This window comes from Anomaloglossus baeobatrachus, chromosome 5 (assembly GCF_048569485.1).
Source record: "Anomaloglossus baeobatrachus isolate aAnoBae1 chromosome 5, aAnoBae1.hap1, whole genome shotgun sequence".
Lineage (NCBI taxonomy): Eukaryota > Metazoa > Chordata > Amphibia > Anura > Aromobatidae > Anomaloglossus > Anomaloglossus baeobatrachus.
The window spans coordinates 289,034,802-289,061,324 of record NC_134357.1 but is presented as its reverse complement, the minus strand read 5'-3'; the positions used below and the strand labels follow the sequence as shown (position 1 = coordinate 289,061,324).

The window sequence follows — 26,523 nt, the reverse complement described above, 5'->3', positions numbered from 1 at the left end:
GCTACAACGGTGCCCAGTGGTCCCACACCAACTACAACGGTGCCCAGTGGTCCCACACCAACTACAATGGTGCCCAGTGGTCCCACACCAACTACAATGGTGCCCAGTGGTCCCACACGAACTACAATGGTGCCCAGTGGTCCCACACCAACAATAGAGACCATGTTTCAGTTTTGTAGCATCTGTCATTTTACCAGAAAAACAGCACATCATGCACCATTATTTTGCCTTTTTTATGGAATATTTGGATGAGCGGCTAAGATTTTGGGACAATCTTGAGTATTCCCAGTGGTAGAGCCTAAATATCCAGACACTGGCATTTTACATCTTGCCTGGTCACTTCAGGTATCTTTTAACAATAAGCCATCATGTGTGTGCAGGACTAAACACTTTCTGGCCATTCTAAAACTTGTATTCTGTACTTTCACCAATTTTTCCAGTACAGACCAAGACATGAGGGATTCTTACTCCTCCATGTCTCTGTAAGGCTATGTGCGCACGTTGCGTACAGTCACTGCAGAAATTTCTGCAGCGATCTGAAGAGCACATGTGCGCTTTAAAATCGCTGCAGAAATGTCCGTAGTGAAGCAGATTCCATGCGCTCTGCCTGCAGCTCCTGCCATAGACAGAGCAGGAGCTGCCGGCAAAGCGCAGGAAAGAAGTGACATGTCACTTCTTTTTACGCAGCGCTTCGGCAGTAGCCGAAGCTCTGCGCTCTTAAACGCCACGTGCGCACGGCCCCTGCACAATCTCCATAGACTGTGCAGGGGACGCAGGACGCATGCAGTTACGCTGCGCTACAAAGCGCAGCGTAACTGCATGTATTTACGCAACGTGCGCACATAGCCTAACACATTTTCAGAAGCAGCAGAATTGAGAAAAACGTATAAATGTAAAACCAGCAAAGTGGTGAGATAAAACACTTACTACAAAGCAGCATTTCTGTATATCTCTCATTCTGCTCCCCACCTCTCTAAGCATCAATAAGCAGCTGTAATTTTGTAATCTTAACTGGCAGTCCATCTTGTTTTGAGCAAGACAAATTTTAGCACCAATGGAGGAGAAATGGCTCATAAGGGGAGATATATATTTTCAGAGAAATCTCTCTATTAGTATAAGTTCTATACTCACTTCTCGTACATTCGATAATTAATATGTTTGTGAAATTATGCATAATATATCAATATTAGAGATGAGCGAGCGTGCTGCTCGTTACTTGATCGAGCATTGGGGAGCTCAGGTACTCGTGGAGTTTGGATATTTCCTCCATGAAATAATGACCATAACACCTAGGCTTGCATCACTACATGATGTGTGCAGTACCCCAGGAAGAGCCAGAAGCAGTCTCTGAATGGCTGTCACTGGGGACATTCTGAAGCATCGATATTTTGTGTTAATCCTATTACTGGTTCAGAAGCACATTTTCTTATCTGACCTGCCAGTCTTGTAATGAAGAACCAGTTCTATAGTGGTGAGTACATACCATCATACCATATGTACAATGGTTAAAATTACCTGCTTAAAATGTATTCTCTATGTACTGCTAAATTTATCTCCAAAATAAAGACACCCCAAAAAAAAAAAAAAAAAAAAAAAAAAAATCGCACTTCCCAGGCTCCAAACAATTAGAGTTGGCAAGTGAATAGTCTTACATACAAATCTGCGTCGCTCTCAGGTCCCCCTGCATTCCACAGAGGTTGACTGAAAGGGGTTTGTCCACTTTCTTTTGGGGGGTGTCTGCTTTCTGTGATGAAGGATCCTGCTGTATTCTTTAACGTTTTAGCTGCCTGGACACTTCCTTATGGAGCCATAACTAGGGCTTACTTTTGGAGTAGGACTTGTAGGCATAATCCAAAAAGTCCAAAAAATCCTACTTGGGCTTATTTTCCGGGTTTTCGGGGAAACATGCAATCATTTGTGGTTAAACCTGCATATATTAATTATGAAACAGTTGGCCAAGATTCAATAAATATCGAACAGAGGTCTTAGCCCATTTAGCCAACATCATAAGCTGGAGGACCACCTGTAAATGCTAACTCTCCATTACACCAGCACTCATGCCATCTGTACAATAGAGTATGATCTCGTACAATCTCACCTCCTGAAGCATGGATCAACCATCATCATCATCTAATACCCGAACTCCCGCACATGAGTAGTGGTGGTAATTTAACTCACACAGGGATATCTATAAAACCTATAGAATTTACATTTGGGAGGTCATTGTGGAGGCAACATATCATAAAAGGGAAAACGTGCAGCGGGGGGGGGAAAGGGGGGGGCAAATATAGTCTGATCATGGCTGGTAACAACTGCCAGCATCTCCTTAACATTGTTAAGGACATACAGGGAGTTGCATGTTCATGTGATACATATTGATTGCTGTAGTAAGCCTCATGCTGCATTCATGTACTGACAGTGGTTCTGGTGCTGGATTCATGTACTGACGATAGTGGTTCTGATCCTAGTCACATGTAGAAATTAATTATTGAACAAATGACATGCTACATGGTTATGATAAAACTTGGAGTTTTGAGGTTGATATAGAGAGTTTCTGCTCCAAAAAGTGTTAAGTCAATGTATGCTCACACTGTTTTTGGAGCACAAACTCTCAAAATCCTTCTCAAAAATTCAAAACACCTCAAAAATTGGTTCTGGAGAAGTATTCATGTACTGATGGTGGTCCTGACAATGCATTCACGTCGTAAGTACCCCTTTAAATATTTTGCAACCTTTGGAGGTGGTTAAGTATGACAATGTGGCTCTTGGACAACAAAATGTGTACCTAACCATTATACCAATAGGTGTTAAAGGGGTTTCCGACAAACAAAGATAGTTTCTAAGTTGATTTTAATCAATAAATCTTAGAATAGTAGTCATTTATTCAATTCGAGGTGTTTTAAAAATAAAAAAAAAAAAAGTTCGTGTTCTAAGATAATCTTATAGATGTATCGCTGGTATGTAATGTGTAATTGCCGTGTCTGACCATACAGGACATGGTCTGATCATACAACAGCTCTTGGACAGAGGAGGAAGGGAAAAAAAACAAAAAAAAAAAAAAAACTTAGTATACAGAGAGCACAGCACAAGATCATATCGGATTCTTTTTTTGAGGTAAAGCATTTACCTGCCTGTTTTTAAAAAGTATTTTACCTCATAGAAAGATCTAACATATTTTACAATTATTTTTTAAAAAATATTTTACCTCATAGAAAGATTAATTTGTGATCTCAAGCTGTAATGTCTGTATAGTTTATTACTTTCTCCCCGTCCCAGGAGCTGTGGTATGATTAGACCATGTCCCTGTATAGTCAGACACAGCCATTACACAGTACAAAGCAGGGACACATATATACGGATTATCGCAGCACAGGAACTTTTAAAAAAAAAAAAAATAAATAAATAAAATATACATCCAATTGTGGAACTTATTATTCCAAGACCTATTGATTAAAGTCAACTTTAAAATGAACATTGTTCATGGGAAAATCCCTTTAATGATTATTTCATATGGGATTTGGAATACATTCATCAACTGAAACAGCTGTGTTAGAGGCTTAAAGGGGTTTTCAGGGACATTTTTCTTCTATTAGCTGTGAGGTCTTGTCGACAAGAAAGTTTCCTTCTCTTCTGCAGATCGGGTGTCACCACCGACATCATCGTGATTGACACCAAGCGCCTGCGTTAGGCTCATGAGACCAAGGGGCAGAGGCAAATTGTAGGGATAGATAGATAATGGATAGATAGAAATAGATAGATAGCTAGATAGATAGATAGGATAGACTAGCATTGGTTGTAAGGGCGATAAACTGGGTTACAAAGAGTACTGGAAGCTGCCCAACTAGGAAGAGGAGCATGTAAACTGCCAAAATGGAGGCACTCAACTAAAAATCTAGAAAAAAGGGAAGGTAGAAAAAATATATATACTTTTACATTAGACTAGCATCCATTACAGATTAATTTATAAAAAGACAATTGAGTTTGGGGTTCAGACAACCCCTTTAAAACTGGACGAGGACTAGCCAAACACAATGGTGAGCATGTGGAATACAGTTTCATTTTGAAGGTTATATACCATGGCAAGACTACATGACACAAGGTAGTTATACTGCATCATAAAGGTCTCTCCCAAGCATACATTAGTAAGCAGACTAGCGTTTCAAGATGTGCTGTTCAAGCTCTTTTGAAAAGCACCAAAAAATGGGCACCACTAAGGACCGTTAACACCGTGGCTGGCTAAGGAAACTTCATGAAGCAGGTGAAAAGCACATTATGTTTACTTCCATTTGAAACTGGAAGATGTCCAGCAGTGCCATCAGCTCCGCACTGACAGCAATACCCATCTATTGCTCACAGAAGTCTGCCCAGAAGTAGTATTCGGAGTCGAATTGTGGCTAAAAATAGCCACACCTTTGAAAAGGAAGCAAGGGCTTACGACTCAACTATGCACAAAAACATAGGAATTGGGGAGCAGCAAAAACTGTCAGCAGATACGCTTTACTGACGAGTCAAAATATGAAATATTTCATACTAATTCATCATATAACACCATCAGGGATTTGTCCGATTGGCTCCAAATGTATTCTCCAGCAGGAGAATAACCCAAAACATACATACAGCCAATGCCAATAAAGCGGTTGTCCAGGTCTGGCACTCACTGTATTCATCTGGTCAAAATGTTGCAGGAAGTAGGCATATCGCATACATGCGGTTACAAGACCACCAGGTCTCACTGCCGGCAACGGGCGGAGAATCCTGACAGAGCGCACCGTAAGGATTTACAAGTTTGCAGTCACATTAACTGCAGACTTTTGTGGCAAACCTAGACAAGCCCTTAAAGGGAACCTGTCAGGTGGAATATGCACCTAGAACCACGAGCAGTTCTGGATGCATATTGCTGATCCCTGCCTAACTGTCCCAGGCTATAGTAGCATACATAGAGAGATATTAAAAGAAAAAGAAAATATTTCTAAAGACCCTTTATGATATGCTAATTAGCGAGTGGACTAGTCGCAAGGGCTTTACTTCCTGCACTCATTCCGCCCTCTTAGCATGTTAGCACGCCCCTGTGGATTATTCTAGGCCCACTGCCTAGTATCATCAACGGTGACGTGCGTATCTGTATCATTTATCACCGAATCAGACGCCGGACAGTGCATATGATCAGAAGTCCCCGGCTATTCTGGTCATGTGCATCAGACCACTCTGAAGCCGGGACGCCAGGCTTCATAGTGTGCATGACTGGAAGTGCTGGGGAATTCTGATCATGCGCACTGCCCAGCGTCTGAAGCGATGACAGCAGACACAGGTTTGCATGTCACCGCTGATGACGCAAGGCCCTGGGTAATGAAAAGCCCACAGGGGCATACTAACATGCTAAGAGGGCGTAATTAGCGCAGGAAAAAACGCCTTTGTGACTAGTCCCTGCGCTCATTAGCGTATCATAAAGGACCTTTCGAAACACTTTTTCTAAAGATCCCTTTACCTATGCTACTAGATAAAGGGATTAGCAATATGCACCCAGATCTGCTCGTGGTTCTGGGTGCATATTGCACCTCATAGGTTCCCTTTAAAGAACTATCTTCAGAGAAAACAACAAGGAGTCCTGGAAGTGACGATTTGGCGGCCTCAGAGCCCTGATCTCAACATAGAGTTTGTGTGGGATTACATGAGGAGACAGAAGGATTTACACAAGCTTCATCCACAGAAGATCTGTCGTTAGTTCCCCAAAATGTTGTAGAACATGCGTCATTTCTGGAAAAAGTGGGCAATTGTACATGAAAGTACTGATAATGTATTGAAGGCAAAGGGCAGTCACAGCAAATATTAATTTCATTTATATTTCTCTTTTTTGTTCATTCATTTGTACATTGTTAAATGAAACTTGACAGCTTATACACGCAATCCAATCAGCAGGCAGCATGTATCAGGCACTATCTGTATGATTTCAGCCATGCACATTGGACATACGGTACTTTAATAGTGGACCAGGGACTAATAAGGCCCCTTTCACAAATCAGTTCTTTGCCATCTGTCACAATCCGTCGAATTTTGAAAAAAACGGATCCAGCGACTGATGCCACTGGATCAGGTTTTTTTCTCATTGACTTGTATTAGTGACGGATGGCCTCACGTTTCATCAGTCATTCGACGGATCCGTCGAAGAATGTTTGTCCGTCGGACGGAGACGACTTCCACAGTAACGTTTTTATGTGTACGTTGAAAAAAAAATAGACAGCGACAGATCCGACACCGTCCGTCATTTGGTAGAATGGAAGCCTATGGGCGCAGGTCATTCGTCGCTGAATTCCGTTTTTTTTAACTTCGCATGATCCAATTATTTAGACCCCAGCTAGTCGGATCCATCAAAAAACGGATCCGTCGCATGAGTTTAGCCACAATCTGCGACGGATCAGTGGAGAAAACGGATTGTGACTAATGGCAAAAAACTGATGTGTGAAAGGGGCCTAAGACCGGTTTCACACTTCCGGCATTTCCCCACTTTGCCGGATCCGTCACACCCAGTACAGTGCAATACAGTACAATGGCTATCGCGGCAAGCTCCGGTCACATGCTCCAGTAACATGACAGCATGTGACCGGAGCTTGCCGTGATGCCATTGTAATGTATTGCACTGTACTGGAGTGTGACGGATCCGGCAGAGCGGCAAAATGCCGGATGTGTGAAACCGGCCTAAGCCACAAGAGTGACCAGTCAAAAAGCAGGTCCCTGGCGGCTCCTTTCCACCCACTCTCCTTGAGTGACAGGTTTTTCCCTGGTGGCGTGTATAAAGGAAAGACCAGTCACCATTTGCAGTGGACTAGGAGAAGCTCTTTTGACTAGTCACCTATGCGGTTTGGTATTTATCAGCTGTCAGGGTCCCTTTAATTTGAACTAATTATTTTACTTCTATTATTGAAAGCATTCTAACTTTTCTACCATTTTCAGTGTTGTCCCATGAAAAGATATATTAAAATGTTTACAAAAATGTGAGGGGTGTACTCACTTTTATATACTGTACTTACAGTACTGGGAAAAAGGTTTAGGTAGCGGCATCATCTTTAGAAGGGGCTTCCTTCTGGGACAACAGCCATGCAGACCAATTTGATGCAGTGTGTGGCGCATAGTCTGAGCAATGACAGGCTGACCCCCCCAACCCTTTAATGTCTGCACACATACATATATTTTGAAAAGACAACCTCTGGATATAACGCTGAGCATGTGCACTCAACTTCTTTGGTTGACCATGGCAAGGCCTGTTCTAGTGGAATTTGTCTAGTTAAACTGCTGTATGGTCTTGGCCACCGTGCTGCAGCTCAGTTTCAGGGTGTTGGCAATCTTCTTATATCCTAGGCCATCTTTATGTAGATTCTTTTTTCAGATTCACAGAGAATTCATTGCCATGAAGTGTCATGTTGAATGTCGTGTGACCAGTATAAGAGAATGTGTGAGCGATAACACCAAATGTAACACACCTGCGCCCTATTCACACCTGAAACGTTGTAACACTAATGAGTCACATGACACCGGGGAGAGAAAATATCTTAATGGGCACAATTTGGCTGTTATCACTTAGGGGTGTACTGACTTCTGTTGCCTTTAATGGCTGTGTGTTGAGTTATTTACCAAATTTACACTGACTACATTACATTGCATCAAAGTGTCATATCTTCAGTGTTGTCCCATGAAAAGATATAAAATATTTACAAATAGGCGAGGGGTGTACTCACTTTTGTGATATACTGTAAGTCAGCCCTATTAACAGCCATTCTTTCAGCCTAACCTTACCACTATAAAATTTGAGCTTGTAAATGCAGATGGCCACCGAGAGGCAGTGGTGCTACATGAATGTGAACAGCGCACTGTATCTGGGGATATGCAGCCACCAATGCTGTGACATTACGCTCGCTAACCTTGCTTTACTACTGGCTCACATAGCTCCATTCTAATAATATCAAAGGTTACGCTGTATACTACATGTGAGTAAAGACCAGCTGATGTAATAAAGCTTAATAGAAAGTTCGGTAGAACAATGCTATTCTTTTTGTTTTTTTAGTCCTTGGCGCGGTTTAGTAAACTACAAAATGACCACAATCCAGAGCATGTTGCCATTTGAGAGGGGAAGGAGACAATGCCTTCAGACAATTTTTGTCAACGTGTGGGAGCAACTGGAGAAAGATGTGTCTACTGGGCACAGAAACCTAATAAATACACATATAAATGCCTGCATAAATGTATCACAAGATTAATAAAAAACCCGAACCTAAAAACAAGGCACAGGTGAATGTAATCAGAGCTACCCAAACCTCTAAATATGTGCTAATAGACAAAAGGTACATGGAAAGCCTGTCAGTACAGTGCAAAAAATAAACTGAGCGTACATGCATAATACATTTGGATCAGACAAATGACAATAATATGATGTGATAAATCATCCAAACATCAAGGCATGATGTACATGGATATACCTGAACAGACATAAAGGTAAATAATCCTTAACCCTGTAAAGAGTAGAGAGACCAGGAGCCGACTGTGTTTCGCCCTTTCACTGGGCTGGGCTTCCTCAGGGGTACAATGGGTGAACACCAAAAGGTGTGCTTTATATAACCCCTCCAATTATGCAAACAAGATGCAGGCAAACATAATTAGAATTAATGAACATACCTAGGTACTTGATGAGGCAGTAGAGGCTGTTTAGTACAACTGCTGGCCATTGTCTGAAGCAGCTCAAGGTGTAAGGAACAAAATATAGGGAGATCACGGCATGCGTTCCACTGTTGGGATGTGGTTGTGTTTCGAATTAGCCAAATCATTTACAGTGATTGTTAATAATCCCATATAAGTAGCTGTCCTAGTAGGAATTTCCTAATATTTTCTTTGTTGCATTTCACAGCAAAATCCATGGTCTGTAAACAGCTTACAACACAGCAAAGGCATCAAATTATTAAAAGTTATGTCAAAAGAGTACAAGAAAATTTCCAAGGCATTAGAGATAACATGGAGCACTGAGAAGACTCATCAAGAAGCAGCTTTGGTTTGAACAGTCATTCTGTGCTGGCAGAGTCCCATTAAAGGGAACCTGTCACCAGATTTGTCCCTATTAAACTAAAAGAATCCCCTTCTGCAGCTCCTGGGCTGCATTCCATGAAGGAGCACCTTGGCCCTGACTCCCCTTCCAGACCCCAAAAATACCTTTATAAAACCTGGCAATTATGTACGCTAATTACCTGTGTTGGCCAGATGGACGGGCTCATTTTCTGCTCGTTTATCCCCCTCTTGCCGCTGATTGCCGTCCTCCTTTCTTGATTGACGTGATGATGCCTCCGTTATCCTTGTTGCATTTTGAAATCTCGTGCCTGTAGTTAGGTCAGCTCACGCAGGCGCAGTTCGCTCTGCCATATCGTGGGAAGAGCAGAAACAGCTGCCCTCGCTCGCGCCGGTGAGCTAATTGTGCATGACCTCACCAGCGCCATGCTCATACCCGCCCAAAATTTCATGCCTGCGCATTTAGCTCACCAGCGTGAGCGAGAGCAGCTGTTTTCTTCTCTGCCCGCAATATGGCAGAGCAAACTGCGCCTGCGCGATCCGCCATAACTGCACAGGCACGAGATTTGAAAATGCGATTAGGAGGATGACGGAATGAGTCATCCCGTCACTCTTAAGAAAGGAGGACGGCGATCAGTGGCAGGACGGGGGACAGGAGCAGAAAATGAGCCCGCCCATCTAGTCAACACAGGTAATTAGCATAACTAACGCCAGGTTTTATAAAGGTATTTTTGGGGTCTGGAAGGGGAGTCAGGGCCAAGGTGCACCTTCATAGAATGCAGCCCAGGAGCTGCAGAAGGGGATTCTTTTAGCTTAATAGGGAAAAATCTGATGGCAGGTTCCCTTTAAGCTGCTTCTGATGACCGTCTTCTCAGTGCTCCGTGTTATATCTAATACCTTGGAAATCTTCTAGTGCTCCTTGCTATTCTGTAAGCCATTTACAGACCATGGATTTTGCTGTAAACGGCTGTGCACTGTTTAACATGGATTTTAATGTGATAGGCTAATTCTGAACACAACCACATCCGCACAGTGGAACGCATGCCACGATCTCCCTATAGTCTCTGCCTTACACCTTGAGCTGCTTCAGACAATGGCCAGCAGATGTACTAAACAGCCTCTACTGCCTCATCAAGTACCTAGGTATGTTTATTAATTCTAATTATGTTTGCCTGCATCTTGTTTGCATAATTGGAGGGGTTATATAAAGCACACCTTTTGGTGTTCACCCATTGTACCCCTGAGGAAGTCCAGCACAGTGAAAGGGCATAAGCAATGGGGTTAGCAGTCAGCTCCTGGTGCCATGTCTGTTCAGGTAAATCCATGTACATCATGCCTTGATTTTTAGATGATTTATCACATCATACTACTGTCATTTGTCTGATCCAAATGTATTATGCATGTACAGTGCTGGCCAAAAGTATTGGCACCCCTGCAATTCTGTCAGCTAATACTCAGTTTCTTCTTGAAAATGATTGCAATCACAAATTCTTTGGTATTATTATCTTCATTTATTTTGCTTGCAATGAAAAAACACAAAAGAGAATGAAACAAAAATCAAATCATTGATCAATTCACACAAAACTCCAAAAATGGGCCAGACAAAAGTATTGGCACCCTTAGCCTAATACTTGGTTGCACAACCTTTAGCCAAAATAACTGAACAACCGCTTCTGGTAACCATCAATGAGTTTCTTACAATGCTCTCCTGGAATTTTAGACCATTCTTCTTTGGCAAACTGCTCCAGGTCCCTGAGATGTGAAGGGTGCCTTCTCCAAACTGCCATTTTGAGATCTCTCCACAGGGGTTCTATGGGATTCAGGTCTGGACTCATTGCTGGCCACTTTAGTAGTCTCCAGTGCTTTCTATCAAACCATTTTCTAGTGCTTTTTGAAGTATGTTTTGGGTCATTGTCCTGCTGGAAGACCCATCTTTCTCACACTGGGCCCTACGTTATGCTGCAAAATTTGTTGGTAGTCTTCAGACTTTATAATGCCATGCACACGGTCAAGCAGTCCAGTGCGAGAGGCAGCAAAGCAACCCCAAAACATCAGGGAACCTCCACCATGTTTGACTGTAGGGACCGTGTTCTTTTCTTTGAATGCCTCTTTTTCCTGTAAACTCTATGTTGATGGCTTTTCCCAAAAAGCTCTACTTTTGTCTCATCTGACCAGAGAACATTCTTCCAAAACGTTTTAGGCTTTCTCAGGTATGTTTTGGCAAACTCCAGCCTGGTTTTTTTATGTCTCGGGGTAAGAAGTGGGGTCTTCCTGGGTATCCTACCATACAGTCCCTTTTCATTCAGACGCCGACAGATAGTATGGGTTGACATTGTTGTACCCTCGGACTGCAGGGCAGCTTGAACTTGTTTGGATGTTAGTCGAGGTTCTTTATCCACCATCTGCACAATCTTGCGTTGAAATCGCTCGTCAATTTTTCTTTTCCTTCCACATCTAGGGAGGTTAGCCACAGTGCCATGGGCTTTAACCTTCTTGATGACACTGCGCACCGTAGACACAGGAACTTTCAGGTCTTTTGGAGATGAACTTGTAGCCTAGAGATTGCTCATGCTTCCTCACAATTTGGATTCTCAAGTCCTCAGACAGTTCTTTGGTCTTCTTTCTTTTCTCCATGCTCAATGTGGTACACACAAAGACACAGGACAGAGGTTGAGTCAACTTTAATCCATGTCAACTGGCTGCAAGTGTGATTTAGTTATTGCCAACACCTGTTAGGTGCCACAGGTAAGTTACAGGTGCTGTTAATTACACAAATTAGAGAAGCATCACATGATTTTTCAAACAGTGCCAATACTTTTGTCCACCCCCTTTTTTATGTTTGGTGTGGAATTATATCCAATTTGGCTTTGACAATTTTTTTTTTATTTTTTTCATTGAAGACAAATTAAATGAAGATAATAATACCAAATAATTTGTGACTGCAATCATTTTCAAGAAGAAACTGAGTATTATCTGACAGAATTGTAGGGGTGCCAATACTTTTGGCCAGCACTGTACACTCAATTTATTTTTTGTTCTGTTTATCAGTGCCAGGCTTTCCTTGTATCTTTTGTCTATTTAAGCACGTATTAGGCCTTGTGCGCACTAGGCGTTTTTGCGGCGTTTTTAGCGGCGGTTTTTACCGCGTTTTTGTGCTGAAAACGCAGTGACATTGCTTCCCCAGCAATGTCTATGGGTTTTCAGAAGTGCTGTCCGCACACAGCATTTTTTTGTAGCTGCGTTTTTGTGGTGACCACAAAAATGCAGCATGTCAATTATTTCTGCGTTTATCACTGCGTATTTCACCCATTGAGTTAAATGAGATGTTCAACAACGCAATGAAAAACGCATATAGCTGCGTTTCTATGACTAAAAACGCAGCTATAAACGCAAGGGGTGGGCAGTAAAGTGACGTGTACAGGAAGAGGATTCCTTCTGTTGGTAAACACAGAAGCGTGAATCCTCCCGGTACCGTCACCGCTGCGTCCACCTCCAGTCCTGTGCATGTCAGCTCCGTGCGGCGCCATGTCTGGGCGGGAGGTGGAGGCAGTGGCGAAAATAAAAGTGAACAGTAGAAAAAAAAAAATATAATACTCACCTGTCTGCAGGGTCCCGGTGCCATGCCCGCTCCCATCTCCTCCCGGTACCGCCGCTCTGGCTGTGTGCAGTCTCCCCGGGGCACGTACGAAGCTTGCAGGACCTGGCGGTGGATCACCTGATGCAGTCACCTGACGCATCAGCTGATCGTAATTCTCGCGGTGTCGCCGGCTTTTTCGCGCCCGGCCGGCTATCAGCTGATCCTGCCGTCAGGAGACCTCATCAGCTGATTACCGGCAGCTCCTGCAGCGATGGGGCAGGATCAGACTCTCATCCGATCGCTGCAGGAGCTGCCGGTAATCAGCAGATGTGAGTATTTATTTATTTTTATTTTTTTTTGCACTGATGCTTCAGCTGATTGTATAATCGGCTTTTATACAATCAGCTGCTGTGTGATGTGCTTCAGCCCCTAGAACCTGACACATCATCTGATCACTTTGCCTTCCAGCAAACCGATCAGATGATATTGGATCCGGATTGGACGGCGCGGGACCCTGACCCAGGATTACTGCGGAGATGGGTTCTTTATTTCAATAAAGATGGAGTCACTAATTGTGTTGTGTTTTATTTCTAATAAAAATATTTTTCTGTGTGTTGTGTTTTTTTTTTTATCATTACTAGAAATTCATGGTGGCCATGTCTAATATTGGCATGACACCATGAATTTCGGGCTTAGGGCCAGCTGATAATATACAGCTAGCCCTAACTTCATTATTACCCAGCGAGCCACCCGGCATCAGGGCAGCTGGAAGAGTTAGATACAGCGCCAGAAGATGGCGCTTCTATGAAAGCGCCATTTTCTGGGGTGGCTGCGGGACTGCAATTCACAGCGGGGGTGCCCAGAAAGCATGGGCACCCTGCACTGTGGATTCCAATCCCCAGCTGCCTAGTTGTAACCGGCTGGACTCAAAAATTGAGCGAAGCCCACGTCATTTTTTTTTTAAAATTATTTCATGAAATTCATGAAATATAAAAAAAAGGGCTTCCCTATATTTTTGGTTCCCAGCCGGGTACAAATAGGCAGCTGGGGTTGGGGGCAGCCTGTACCTGCCTGCTGTACCCGGCTAGCATACAAAAATATGGCGAAGTCCACGTCATTTTTTGGGGGGGGCAAAAAACTCCTGCATTCAGTCCTGGATGGAGGATACTGAGCCTTGTAGTTCTGCAGCTGCTGTCTGCTCTCCTGCATACACTAGTTTTGCAGCTGCCTGCTCTCCTGCATACAATGCACATTTTGAAGAAGGAAATGACATCAGACCTTTTTTTTTTCCATCAACAATCTTTAATGGCATTGTGCACTGATTAAAAACGCAGTGAGCAAAAACGCAGCAAAAAACGCACCAAATCGCGGTAAAACCGCGTGCGTTTGTCGCTTTTTTTAGCCGCGGGTGCGTTTTTTGAGACAAAAACGCACATAAAAATGCAGCGTGAAAAAAACGCCTAGTGCGCACATACCCTTAGAGATATTTGGGTAGCTCTGATTGCACTCACCAGTGACTTATTTTTTTATTTAATTTGTTATTTAATAAACTCTTTTGATATATATAAATGCCTGCCTAAATGTGTGTATTTATTAGGTTCCTGTGCCCAGTAGACACATCTTTCTCCAGTTGCTCCCACATTGTGCTTTGTTGTGTGGTGCACGGAACTATTAGTTATTCTGTTTAGTAGTGCCGACCCCACTTATTTCTCTTATTCAATTTTTGTAACGCATCGGGTATTCTAGAATTTGTGTAGTTAATGTATGATTTTTGTTATATATATATATATATATATTTGTGTGTGCGGCGTTGTCTGTGTGTGGGTGTCTGTGTAGGGGGGTGTTTGTGGTTCCCAGTGTGTGTGGTGTGTTGTGCGGTGCGTGTGTGGCGGTGTGTGTGTGTTTTGGAGGGAGGTGTGCACCCCCCATCGTGCTCCATCCCCCATGCTGCACCCCCCATCGTGCTCCATCCCCCATAGTGCGAACCCCCCATCGTGTTTCATCCCCCCATTCTGGGCACCCCCCATCATGGTCCACCCCCCATGCTGCGCACCCCCCATCGTGTTTCAACCTCCCATTCTGGGCACCCCCATCGTGCTCCATCCCCCATGCTGCACCCCCCATCGTGCTCCATCCCCCATGCTGCGAACCCCCCGTGTTTCATCCCCCCATTCTGCGCACCCCCCATCATGGTCCACCCCCCATGCTGCACCCCCCCATCGTGCTGCATCCCCCATGCTTCACCCCTCATCGTGCTCCATCCCCATGCTGCAAACCCCTCAGAGAGGAGTATAATAGGAGGAGTATAAAGGGAGAAGTTGTCCTGGGGGGAGGTGTACAGGTGCCCAATGTGTGTGGGGGGCGTGGCCTAGCGGCACAGAGTGGGGGCGTGGCCCAGCGGCATAGTGGGGGCGTGGCCTAGCGGCATACTGTGGGGGCGTGGCCAAGCACCATAGAGTGAGGGGGCGTGGCCTAGCAGCATAGTGTGAGGGGGCGTGGCCTAGCGCCAGTGTGAGGGGTGTGGCCTAGCGCCATAGTGTGAGGTGTGTGACCTAGCGTTATAGTGTGAGGGGGCGTGGCCTAGCGGCATAGTGAGGGGCGTGGCCTAGTGGCATAGTGAGGGGGCGTGGCCTAGTGGCATAGTGAGGGGCGTGGCCTAGCGGCATAGTGTGAAGGGCGTGGCCTAGCGGCATAGTGTCAGGGGGCGTGGCCTAGCAACACCGTGTGAGGGGGCGTGGCCTAGTGTCATAGTGTGAGGGGCGTGGCCTAGCAGCATAGTGTCAGGGGCGTGGCCTAGCGACATAGTATGAGGGGGTGTGGCCTAGCGGCATAGTGTGAGGGGCGTGGCGTAGCGGCACCGCGTGAGGGGGCGTGGCCTAGCGACATAGTATGAGGGGGTGTGGCCTAGCGGCATAGTGTGAGGGGCGTGGCCTAGCGGCATAGTGTGAGGGGGCGTGGCCTAGCGGTACCGCGTGAGGAGCGTAGCCTAGGGACACCGCGTGAGGGGGCGTGGCCTAGCGGCACAGCGTGAGGGGGCGTGGCCTAGCAGCACAGCATGAGGGGGCGTGGCCTAGCAGCATTGCGTGCGGGGGCATGGCCTGGCCAAACCATGCGGGGGGCGGGGCCAGGCCGAGCCCAGCGGCCAATCTGTGTGGTTTGGCGGGGCCAGGCTGAGCCCAGCGGCCAATCCGATGGTTGTCAGTGTAAGGACACAATGGTCACTGTAAGGACACAATTTTGGAGCAAGACAGACAGACAGAATAAGGCAATTATATATGTGTATATATATATATATATGTGTATATATATATATATATATATATATATATATATATATATATATATATATATATATAGATATGGGAGATGGATGAAATGCTTGTACCCTCTATATTCTGCCACAACAGATTTTTTTTTTTTCTATTGAGGGCACCAAGCGGAGGGGCTCTAATAGGGATTTGATATATACACCATACATCCATGAGGATGTACACTATCTGGTAGAAGCACTCCAATTCTATCCCTCCCCTGTATATACTACACAACCCAAGACAGACGTAGACGTTAGATCTTTCTAATAAAACCAGTAATTTGTAAACACGTGGGATACGATTTTTTTTTGCACCCCCATAGACTTCCAAAATACCAGAAGAGAATAGTGCACGCTGCATTGGTCTTAGCACGGTCTATGTGAGGTCAATTTTTTTTTTAGGACAGCAATCAGATTAAAAATACCACTGTGTGAACATAATCTATATATTCCTTGCAGTTAGGCTAATAAATACAGTACATGTACCAGGATAACCATCACCTCCCAATTATTTCACAAATTTCAGGTCAGACTCCTCTCTAGCTGTAAAGAGAATGGCAGCAACAGGAGCCCTCCAGCTCCGGGGTCTCTGCAGGGCCTGTGTCCTGTTCTGTGTTGGCAGGAGACCTATAGTCATAGCATTTGAGAGACTATTGTAAAATTGTTATGTATTGCAGAGTCTGATGGGACCCGGTACAAAATTTGGACTTGGGCCCACCCACCAGCATGTTGGTCAGATGTATGAGCCCTTGTAGCATTGTGGAAGCTATAAGCATGTGTTTGCCATCTTGTTATATTGCCCCCTTCCTGTAATGTCTCCCATCCTGTAATATACACACAGTTCAAACCAGACGTTTACATACACTATCTAAAAAGATACATATGCATGTTTTTCTCACTATTTGACATAAAATGAGATAGAGATAAAATGTTTTAAGGCATTTTTATTACTTTCTGCAAAGTTAAAAAAAGTTTACATACATTTCATTAGTATTTGGTACCATTTCTCTTACACTGTATGACTTGGGTCAAACATTTTGGATCTTCCTCCAGAAGCTTCTCACAATAGTTGGTAGGAATTTGGGCCCATTCCTCCTGACAGACCTGGTGTAACTGAGCCATGTTTGTTGGGCGACTTACTCGCACTCACCTTTTTAGCTTAACCTATACATTTTCAATAGGATTGAGATCAGGGCTTTGTGATGGCCTTTGTGATCCTTAGGCCACTTTCTAACCAATTTGGCAGTATGCTTCAGGTCATTGTCCATTTGGAAGAACCATTTCCGCCCAAGCTTTAAAAGGTCCTGGCTGATGTCTTGAGATGTTGCTTCAGTATTGCCACATAATCTTCTTTGCTCATGATGCCATCTATTTTTTGAAGTGCACCAGTCCCTCCTGCAGCAAAACAACCCCACTACATGATGTTGCCACCCCCATGTTTCACAATTGGGATGGTGTTCTTAGGCTTCAAAGCTTCTCCCTTTTTCCTCCAAACATAATGATAGTCATTATGGCCAAACCGTTGAATCTTAGTTTCATCAGACCATAGGACATGTCTCCTAAAATTAAGGTCTTTGTACCTGTGTGCATTTGTAAACATTAATCTGGCTTTTTTTATATTTCTTTTGGAGTAATGGCTTCTTCCTGGCCTTTCAGCCCATGTTGATACAGTACTCGTTTCACTATGGATCATGACAATCTTACCAACTTCCGCCAGCATCTTCACAATGTCTTTTGCTTTTGTTCTTGGGATGACATGCACATATCTGACCAAAGCACGTTCATCTCTGGAAGGTACACAGAATCAGTCTCCTCCCTGAGCAGTATGATGGCTGGACATTCCAATCTTTTTTGTACTTGTGTATAATTGTTTGTACAGGTGAACGAGGCACCTCCAGGTATCTGAAGATTGCACTCAAGGATGAGCCAGACTTGTGCAAGTCCACAATTCTTCTCTTCTTGAATTCTTGTCTGATTTCTTTTTACTTTACCATGATGCTACACAAAGGAGCAGTGTGTTTCAGGTGTGCGTTAAAATACATTCACAGGTGTGTCTCTAATTAACTCAGATGTTGCCAATAAAACTATCAGAAAATTAAAAAAAAAAAGACATCATATGGGCTGTCCCATATCGTTTAAATACAAATCAGAGTGAAAAGGGGGTTAATGCCGCGCATCAGCCAAAATGAAGATGTAGCACGTTGATGTTATAAACGTATTCTTTTATTCCATCGGTCTACGCGTTTCGAGGATATACCTCTTCTTTAGGACCAGTGCATCAACATAGTATCCTACTAGTTACTATGTTGATGCACTGGTCCTGAAGAAGAGGTATATCCTCGAAACGCGTAGACCGATGGAATAAAAGAATACGTTTATAACATCAACGTGCTACATCTTCATTTTGGCTGATGCGCGGCATTAACCCCCTTTTCACTCGGATTTGTATGCACATCCACGTGGGGCTGCAGCAGACGCCATCATTCTATGCTCTATCAGTGGTTGTGACTATCACAACCATTTCAAGTGAGTGTATTTTTCCTGATCTACCTCACTGATCTGTTGGTATTTCACTATCAGCGCTCCTTATTTTTCAGTCCATATCGTTTAAAAGCATATTACCCTTAGTGTATGTACATTTTTGACTTTGTAAAAAGTAATAAACACGCCTTTAAACATTCTCTCTCTCATTCTTGTATTTGGCAAATATAAATAATTTTGGTTCCTAATTGACGTAAAATAGGAAAGATTTATTCTGATTTCATGTCAGATAGTGAGAAAAACATGCAAATTTGTCTTTATAGATAGTGTATGTAAAACTTTTGGTTTCAACTGTGTGTATGTACACACACACACACACACACATACACTTACTTGTGCATTTCAAATTAGAATATTAAAAAGTTAATTGCAGTAATTTAGGAAAAATAGGAAAAACAGTCATTACAAAAAGAGTGTTCTTTTTCAAGTGTTTATTTCTGTTAGTGTTGTTGATTATGGCTTACAGCCGATGAATCCCAAAAGTTCTCAGAAAAATAGAATTGCCACAAAACATCTGCAAAAGCTTCCTAAGCAATTAGAATGGTCCTTTAATCTGGTTCAATAGGCTACACAATCATGGGGAAGAATTCTGACTTGACAAATGTCTACAAGGCAGTCATTGACACACTCCACAAGGAGGGTAAGACACAAAATGTCAGTGCTAAAGAAGCTGGCTGTTCAGAGTGCTGTATCCAAGCATATTAATGTAAAGATGCGTGAAAGGAAAAAGGGTGGTAGAAAAAGGTGCACAAACAACCGGGATAACCGCAGCCTTGGTAGAATTGCCATTAAAAAATTTGAGAGAGATTCACAATGAGTGGACTCCTGCTGGAGTCCCTGTGTCAAGCCACTCATGACCAATACACAACGCCAGAAGGATCTTACCTGGGCCAAGGAGATAAAGAACTGGACTGTTGCTCAGTGGTCCAAGGTGTTGTTTTCAGATGAAAGTAAATTTTGCATTTCATATGGAAAACAAAGTCCCAGAGTCTGGAGGAAGAGTGGAGAGGCCACAATCCCAGGCTACTTGAGGTCTAGTGTGAGGTTTCCACAATCAGTGATGGTTTGGGGAGCCATGTCATCTGCTGGTGTAGGTCTACTGTGTTTTATCAAGACCAAAGTCAGGGCAGCCATCTACCAGGAAGTTTTAGAGCACTTCATGCTCCCTCTGCCGACAAGATTTTTGGAGATGGAAATTCATTTTCCAGCAGGACTTAGCACCTGTCCACATTACCAAAAGTACCAATACCTGGTTTAATATCTACAGTATCATGGTGCTTGATTGGCCAGCAAACTCGCCAGAGAATCTATGGGGTATTGTTAAGAGGGAGATGAGACACCAGACCCAACAATGCAGATGAGCTGAAGGCTGCTATCAACGCAACCTGGGCTTCCATAACACCTCAGCAGTACCACAGGCTGACCGCCTCCATGCCACGCCGTATTGATGCACTAATTCATGCAAAAGGAGCCCCGACCAAGTATCGAGGCATTTACTGTACAGACTTTTCAATAGGCGCCAACATTTCTGAGTTTAAAATTATGTTTTCAGTTGGTTTTATATACTGTAATATTCTAATTTTCTGAGATAGACTTTTGGGTTTTCATTGGCTGTAAGCCATAATCATCAAAATTAACAGAACACTTGAAATAGATAACTCTGTGTGTAATGAGGACTACATAATATATTTCCCTTTTTGTATTGAATCGAAATAACTTAACCCTTTGATGATATCTAATTTACTGAGATGCACACACAAATTATATATATATATATATATATATATATATATATATATATAAATTTAAGTGGTGTATAGCGGGAATAGAATTAGATCTGTCGGGAAAAAAAAACGTGTAATATAATCTATACATTCCAGCATAATATATGCCTTCAAGATAAAGATATTATAGGTCAACTACAAATCTTGCATCACATTAGTTGACTTCAAAGAAAAATTACATTTCCATGGTAAAAAAAAAAAAAAAAAAAAAAAAAGGGAGTATTTAGTTTTGGGACAAGAAGCCAGATCAAATGCAGGCATAGTCTTCAACATAAAGCCGGCATCCAGGTGCCCTATGAATGTAAATGAAAGGTTCTCGAGATCATAAGAGGCAGCACAGCCTGGAATACAGACGTCTGACAAACAAGACCCATCTGTCAGTGTTTGTAGAGTGATGGGCGTCCTCTCCTGTGCTAAGCTATGCTCCAGTATTTGTTACCATGCATGACGGCGCTCGTTCGTCAGTCCGTCGCTATGGAAACCTCTAAGCCACCACTCACAAATGTCCCCAAAGAAGCAAAGCTAAATTAACTTATTGCGTGTCACCAATGAGGAATGACTAGGAGAGGGCAATTTTCTGTATGAATGTCGGATGTGGTTAAGTCGCCAAATTGAATTCTACTAATTAAATGCCACTCCCAGGCAATCACACTTCATTATGACCACTGTTATAGAAAATTAATAAAAAAAAAAGGACGCGCCTAATAATATTAAGTAACACTTATTACTTCTCTTTTAGTTCACCTTACTCTAAGCTGCCCCTGGATTACTAGATTTTGACTTCATCAATCCAGCTGCAGTTATAACCCAGATTATTAGGGGATAATTTTGATAAATCTGTCCTTCGTATATTTGTTGCTAACAGCTAGTCTAATATATAAAAGGTGTGTGTAGGTGTGTGTGTGTGTGTGTGTGTGTGTCCCCGCTAAAGTAATCCACACCGTTGCATTTATTATCACAAAATTTTGCACAGATGCCTCATGTGACCCAGGGAACGTCGTAGACTATATTTTGATGGGAAAATTTAACCCTGCGCTTTACAGTTACTCTCCAAAAAACATGGCTCCAGTAAAGTAAATGGAGCCTGGGACTACAGGTTATTAGGAGCTGTGATTGGTTGATATAGGAACAAAAGACATTCATAGTATAAGAAGCTTATATGTGATGTAATAAGATGGCGGTGGAGAGACAGACCTTGGAAAGAGACAGACCCTGGAAAGAGACAGACCCTGGAAAAAGACAGACCCTGGAAAGAGACAGACCCTGGAAAGAGACAGACCCTGGAAAGAGACAGACCCTGGAAAGAGACAGACCCTGGAAAGAGACAGGCAGACAGGGAAGGAGACAACCAGAGAGAAACAAAGATAGATGGGGAAAGACACAGACCTCGATAGAGACAGACAAGGAAAGAGACAGACAGAGACCGGGAAAGAGACAGGCAATGAGACGTGGAAAGAGACAGATGGGGAAAGAAACAGATAGAGACAGACAAAAAAAAAGAGCCAAACAGAGACAGGCAGACGGGGAAAGAGACAGACTGAGCACATTACTTAGCCAATTTAGTAAAATCTGTTTGGAAGGTCTGTGGTATTGAAATATATGTTGTGAAATGCTTCTATTAGCTTAGTTTTTGCCTTTTAATAATCACATTTCTATTTGTTTTGTGGTTTTTGTGTACAGAATACATTTTTGTTAATACATTCTATTTTGTTAACAACAGTTATTAACCCGGGTGAAGCCAGGTAGTACAGCTAGTTATAATATAAATTTGATAAATGAGGTCCTTATTCTCAGCACGTCACCGGTCGTATGAAAGATCTCTTGACATGGGGCCTCGGAGGGTGAAGTGTTTTGTGGCTCCTGGCTCCACCACAGATATCCCCACCACAGTGTTGGACGCTTTTTTTTTTTTTTTTATCAAGGTGCTGGCATGCTCTGACGGCGCAGAGCCATGTTCACTCGTGTCTGCTACCCTCTCGGTGGTCGGTTCTGCTGGCACCTCTGATGTAGGAGAAGCTCCAGTCTCTTTGGATGTGAAGGAGAGGAGCCAAGAGGTAGACTATGTTTTTGGTCACGGTTTGGCCTTACCATCTCAGTCTGATCTGGGGCTAGAGTGCCTCTGGGCCTGTATCCTACAGTGAGGACTCAACGCCATCCACAGCCCTGGGGCAGTCAGTAAATGAGAAGTCCGTTGGGTCTTTGCTGCGGGACCCTGTGCCTCTGTTCTATTAAATAATGATGGGGCTCATAGAAGTTACTCAGACCTGGGGGGGGGAATCTGCACTCAGACCATACCAAAGATAGGGGCTTAGAGCATGTCCACTGCCTCATCGGCAGAAAACTTCATGGATCATGGTCCCCACCGCCTCCTATCTTCTTCGGATTGGAAAAAGTTTGAGTGGTCTGCCATCCATAGAGGACTTTAGCTCTTTAATTGCTAAAGTCAAGGTCCAAAATGGAGACAAACAATTTGCATAATTTTGCAGGCAGGCTAGCCTCTCTGGAAGAAGACCCACACGTTACTAGGTCACGTGTCAGCGCTTCAAAAGGTGATAACATCCCAAAATGACCTGTGAACAAGTTGCATACTCCTATTGAAGACCTTGATAACAGGTACAGGAGATGTAACATAAGAGTATAGGGCCTTGCCGAATCGACTGGCCAAGAAGACCCTAAAGCTATGCACCAAACAATCTTTATTTCTATTTTGGGAGATTCTCCGACTATACTCATTAAGTTTGAAAAAGCACATAGGAGCTTGAAACCTAAGGGCACCTCGCCATTGCCTTCTGATGAAACTTCTTGCTTACATGACTATGAAACAAAGAGAATATAAACCTAGAAAATAAACTAGATCTCGGTCCACAGGTGTCATTAGGAAGCCGTTTTTGCTACAAAAGAGAAGTTGAAGGATCTATCAATGTGTAAGGTTGAAAAAAATTGCTTTTACACACTAAGCAAAAATAGCAATAAAGCTCACGCTCTACTTGCTAGACAACTTAAAGACCATTCTGTGGCTTCAATCCCCCCAGCCCTTAGTAATCATGACAGTACAATTCAGTATAATCCATCTATCATCTCAAATATTTTCCTTAATTTCTATAAAAAAAAGTTTTATAAATCACCAGGATGCCCTACCTTCGAAGATTAATTATTGGACATCTCTGCTTAACTATTTGTCTAGCCTTGGGCTTCCAGTCCTTCCACTAGAAGTAGGAAATTCTCTAGATATTGTTCCGCTAACCAGTAGTAAACTTCATATAACTTTGCCCAATCTGAAAGAAGCCCTTAGAGTATATACACTTGTTATAGTATAAGGTTACCGCTTCGAAGATATAGGCTCTTCTGCAGAATATGTCCCCTCAAGTATTGGATTATGTTAAAACAAACTAAGCGTTACAATGGAAATTAGATGCGATTTAATATCTGGGTAATTTAACCTCTTCTTAGAACCATATTCTGACAATTTTCTGTCCCTTTTTAGAGACCTGAAGAATAGGTTAGCTAAATGGAGGTCTCGTTCAATTTTGTTACTGGGTCGTATAGCAGCTGTGAAAATGACTCTCCTCCCCAAAATAACATACTACTTTGAGATACTCCCTGTAAAAGTCCCCTTAGGGGGAGTCAAATCACTTCAAGCAAGTATAATGAGATTTATATAAATGATAAACGCCATAGAAGCTCTAACTAAATTTTCACAGGCCACAAATCACAGGGGAGGACCAGACATTACCAACTATTACTGGGCTACACACTTAAGAATTTATTCCTGGGCTTATAACAAGTGGACAGAGATTGAGAAATTGTGGTTAGCCCCCATCCATTCGAACGTCCTCCTGTGGTCTAGTTGTCACAATCAACTATTATCACCTTTATTAGGACCCATTCAGTTTACTAACGATATCTGATGCTCATGCTTGAGATTTGGGCTGAGGTCCCCAAAATAGCCAAGGACATCACAAATTTATTAACCTCCAATTCTGAATAGTTTAGAATTTTCCATGGTTCAATCTTTCATTGTTCATCTATTGATCTCCGCTGGGTTGTTCAGATTTGCTGATTTGGTGGATAGTAACTGCTTGGAAATTCACACGTTTTATTATATTAAATCTAAGTTCTCCATAACCAATAATGAATTCTTTCAATATATACAAATTAATCTCTAGCAATATCTCTTCTTGGTTTCACAGGAGTCTCTCAACCAAATGGAGTTTGAAAGTGTGTAAGAGGGGACTTTCTACTAAAGGTCTGATTTTTTTTATCTTTACAAGATGTTGAACGCCTCGCTAGGGACTTCTCAGGTTAGGCACACATATGACCAAAAGGGAGTCATTCTTGGGAAGAAAATTGCCCCTTCAGATCTGGCAGACCAATTGGAATAAAGTGGCAAAAACTGCAATGTGAACACTGTACAAGGAGAAAGAATACAAAATCCTAATGTTCTGATATCATACACCAGATCTTTTACATAAACTTAATCCCCAATATCCAAGTATCTGCTGGCACTGTGGGATCTCTACAGATACGCTGACGCTTATATTCTTATCTTGTTCTAGATTTCTTAGGCTCTGAGCTTCAATTAAATCCCTGATCCAGAAGGTGCTATAACACAGAACCAAAGAAGAAAAACCGAACAACAGGTCACAAAATAACAATGAGGAAGATGGCACCGAAACGTGTGTGCGTCGGTGTAGGCGTCACACACCTGGATTTGTGCTCCATCTATACTCTGGTAAATTTCCTCATTTATCTGTATTTACTTTGTATCCATTACTGGCTCTATATGACTATTTAGCATCATAGATACCAATTGTATTGTGGAGCAGCTTCCTCTTACAACCCTATGTGGCTAGTATATATTTTATTAAAGCCACATACTATAGATAATTTCGGTTGGTGCATGCTCTATACGTACTTGGGTAATACATTTTTTTGTGTTATCACCACTGCTGCATATTATGGCAGCAATTAGGTGTATGTATTGTGGTTTAATGTAATGTTACCCCTTCTTAGCATGTGACACTATTTCCCCTTGTTGTCCATTGATCAATTTTGTACTGTAACCCTTATTTATATTTTTGCACACACACCCTTTTGCATACCGCGTGGTTTGCGGGTTACCTCATTTGTGACGCCTCTCTTTCCAACCAATGGTTGTGTTTTTTAAAAATAAATTTAAAAATCTGATATATACTCTTTATCGAATATTAATAGATAGCTATTTTGTGACCGGTTTGGTTTTTCTTCTTTGGTTCCGTTATGATTTTTTTCAAAATGGTCCTATATACCCCCACATCCATGTTTAGGATTGTATTGTAATTTACAGTTTTTACTTATCCTGTGGGTGTTGGTATGGGTTTTCTTCTCTAACAAATTAGTTATATAGCACTTTAATCACCAAAGTATTACTTGACCCTTTGATTTATATTCTTGAAGCACCAAAAACGCACCACAAACCGCATGCGTTTTTTCCGCAGGTTGGTCCCTGCGTTATTTTACCATTATCTATGGCAAAAAAACACAGGTGCCTGCAGAAAAGAAGTGACATGCTCATTCTTTTTCTCAAGAAATTTTGCAGAAAGAATGTTCTTGAGAAAGAAAAAAAACAAACAAAGTGTGCGCACAGCTATTTTTTTTTTTTCCATAGGTTTTGCTGGGGAATGTCTGCAGAAAGGTTACAAATATTTTCTCAAGAAATTACTGCAGCAAAAACGCGGGTAAAAACTCAGTGTGCGCACAGGGCCTAGGAGTGACAAGGTGTTTGATTGCTCTTCACTGGAAGAAGATTAATCCCCCCCTCTTTTCGGGATCTGTAAATTTGATGTTCGGAGGATGGAATATTTGATAGCTACCCTAAATGCAAGGGTTGATTTATCTGAGACAACTCGACCACCTTGGCACCATTTTTGGGGGGCCCAATATAATATTTCCCTTTACGGATTCAGTACATTGATCCATTGTCGGACTACTGTTTATTATTTCATCTGATATAACTGTCTGATATGACCGTGTCAACTTTGTGAGTTTTTGGGAATTCTTATGGTTTGTAAAAATTTTTAAAACCTTTAACAAAAAAGTGCAGCTTAAAAGAGAAAAGGGGAAAAAAAATGGGGGGGGGGGGGCTGATTGTTACTCCCCAAATCATAATGTGGTCTTCTAATGAAATTACACATTTATTAAATTTGTGTCACTGTAACATACACATACATATTATATATCTATCTATATTTTCCCCACCACCCAGTCAAAAAAAAAAAAAAAGTGCC

At 42.5% G+C, this 26,523-nt stretch overlaps 1 protein-coding gene across 6 annotated transcripts in view; it reads right to left on the bottom strand.

The window, feature by feature from the left end:
- The window catches only part of TNRC6C (trinucleotide repeat containing adaptor 6C), a 288,331-nt gene that overhangs the window by 127,783 nt on the left and 134,025 nt on the right, over nt 1-26,523 (bottom strand). The gene's annotated exons all lie outside the window — the stretch shown is intronic.